This window comes from Arvicanthis niloticus, chromosome 18 (genome assembly GCF_011762505.2).
Source record: "Arvicanthis niloticus isolate mArvNil1 chromosome 18, mArvNil1.pat.X, whole genome shotgun sequence".
NCBI classification, from domain to species: domain Eukaryota; kingdom Metazoa; phylum Chordata; class Mammalia; order Rodentia; family Muridae; genus Arvicanthis; species Arvicanthis niloticus.
The window spans coordinates 22,324,902-22,327,758 of NC_047675.1; positions in this window are offsets into that span (position 1 = coordinate 22,324,902).

The window sequence follows — 2,857 nt, forward strand, 5'->3', positions numbered from 1 at the left end:
CCTGGACTATGTGGAAGAAAGGAATTTCACCAGAGCCAATGTAAGAGGGGGGAGAGGAAGAGGAGCAGGGGGAGAGGAAAGGAAAGGAAAGGAAAGGAGGAAGAGGGGAGAAAGGGGGAGGGGGAAAGGGAGGGAGAAAGGGAGGGGGAGAGGCTGAGAAAGAGAGAGATCTAAATGTAGATTTAAGCATGGAGGCTAGAAGACCAGAAGTGATAGAACACACCCGAGCACTTGGCTCCTCAAGAGAGACTCCCGAGTCATGACCTAGCAGTTGCCATGGATATTTGTGTGATCTGGGTGGCTCTGAGTTATGGCTTAAGGTTGATAAGGAACTTTCTTTTTTCCTCCTTTTGAATAAGAGAGATCATACATTTTCTCAGAGATGCCACATAGGTCGACTATTTGTCATGGGGCTGCACAAGAGTTGTGTCTGTCACTGTAAATGGGGTTCCTTAAATGCTGTAGGTTTCCAGCTGGGAAAGGAAAACCACCACATATGCTCCGGCCTGGAGCACAGTTCTTTGCTGTGTTTGTGTTCTTCTTTGAAATGCCTCCAAGAAGAATAGCTGTGCTGTGTGGGCATCGCTCACAACCAATGCTCATTGTGCCGGATGCTGGACATTCAACTGTTGAGAGTCTTCAATCAGACTCCCAGGTGAGGGCCTCCTTTCCCTCCCGTGTCCCCTCGATCCCAATCCCCTTCCTTCTCCAGCCTCAATAAGAAGCAAAAAACAGCAGGAATAATAAAGAAAGCTAGATATGGTGGGTTGCACCTGTAATCCCAGCACTCAGGAGGCCAAGGTGTTGATCATCACAAGTTCAAAGCTGGTTTAGGATAATACATCATGAGACTTTGTCTCCAAAAAAAAAAAAGTATCGGAAGTATGGGGACTAACTTTTTAAAAAGAATTTATTTATGTATATGGGTACTTTTTCTGCGTGTACTCTGCACACCAGTAGACAGCAGCAGACAGTTGTGAGCTGCTGTGTGGGTGCTGGGAATTGAACTCAAGCCCTCTGGGAGATCAATGAATGCTTAACCACCAAGCCATCTTTCCAGCCCCGAGATCTTTATTGTCATCTTGATTGCATCTGGAATCAACTCAAATCAACCTGTAAGAGATTTTCAAGGACAGATTTTTTTGAAACGGGAAAACCCACTCTAAGTGAGTGAGTGGTACCTTCTGGTGGCATCCCAGATTTAAAAGGACAAGAAAGAAAGAAACTTTGGGTTTTTTGTTTTTTGGTTTTTTTTGGTTTTTTGGTTTTTTTTTTTTCCTGCTTGCCCTCACTCTGGATGGCAAGTCCATCTATTCTGCTGCTGTGGCATTCCTTGGCTGATAGGAGAACCAACTTCTTTGGGATTTTAATGTAGACTGAAGACCAAGAAGTCCTCTAGGTATCTCCCAGGCCTTCATCCACAGATTGAGACAGCTAAAGCATCCAGGAATTCGCAGATTCTAGAGTGAGACAGTCATTGTTGGATTACCTAGACCAAATCCTTCCTGTAATCCAATCACTCCCATATAAGTATAAGTATAAAAGTATAAGTGAGTGTGTGTGTGTGTGTGTGTGTGTGTGTGTGTGTAAATACTTACCAGTTCTGTTCCTTTAGAGGATCCTGACTAACACAGAGCCGTAGTGAGGAGACACACCCCTGCCTTGCCTTGGTCTGTAGAGCACTCCTTACCTCCCTCCCCAGGTCTTTCTCTCTACTTAGCTTCCTGCCTCCCTCACTACCCACTGCCACCACCCCCAGCTGGCCAGTAGATGTGGCTGCCAGCCCCTTCCTGCCCAATTGGCTGTGCTGGTAGCCCTAGGAACATATCTATTTCCTGACTTCTGGCTCACAACAGGAAGGAAGGCCAGAAGGCCGTCGTTGCGGATCCTGTGGTTTGGACACAGTGTCTGTTGAGCCACAGTCTGTTTTGGTAGACAGGCTGGGGGCCTTTGGGCCTTATCGACACAGATGTTTCTTATGCCTCAGAGCTGATGTTGAAGTCATCTGAGAAACAACTGCTCCAGACTCTGATGGGCCTGAATTTGAATCTTGGCTCCGCTACTCCGGAGCTGTATGACACTGGGCATGTAGTCTCACCTCTCAGAGCCTAAAATAAAATAGGTATTACAGAGTCCCTGCCTTGTCCTGAGAGGATTAAGGAATGTGGAAAAAATACATTGTCAGCCCTGATTCCTAGTGATCCCACACCTCCACGTAAAGAATGACTGGCCGAGGATGTTGGGATGTGGACATGAGGACAGCAACATTGTCTACTCAAAGCCCTCCACAGGCTGGGCTAGAGCCAGAGTGGCAGTTCTGAGATGCCAACTCCACTTAAGGCCGGGAATTCAGGATTCTGAATTCAGGAGAGAACGTACTTGCAATTCAACTCTCAAGAGCATGCAGAACCAATGACAAGACAGTGGGCAGTGCTGATGGAGACTTGGGGGCAGGAGGTTGGCGAGTTTCAGGTCAGCCTGGGGTACTCCGGGAATTTAATGAGAACTAGCCCCATAGGCTCATGTATTTAAATGTTTAGTCTCTAGTCTAAACTAACATAAACTGTTGGAAGGATTAGGAGGTGTGGCCTGATGTAGAAGAGGCAGGTGACTCTTCTCCAACACCAGGGCTCCTCCCTGTGGGGTTGGGGCATCTCATTTTCGAGAGTGTCCGGGAAAGCAGCTCCTGATGCACAGCAGAGCTCCTAGGCTGAATCCAAGAGCATCCTAAGTATACCCAGCAGGGACTGATAGGCAGAACTCTTCTGTCATTGCCTGGCAACAGTAACTGCCCAGGAGGGGAACATCTGTTTAGAAGAACCAGAGTCCCAAGATGGGATATGATGGGCTGTCTCTG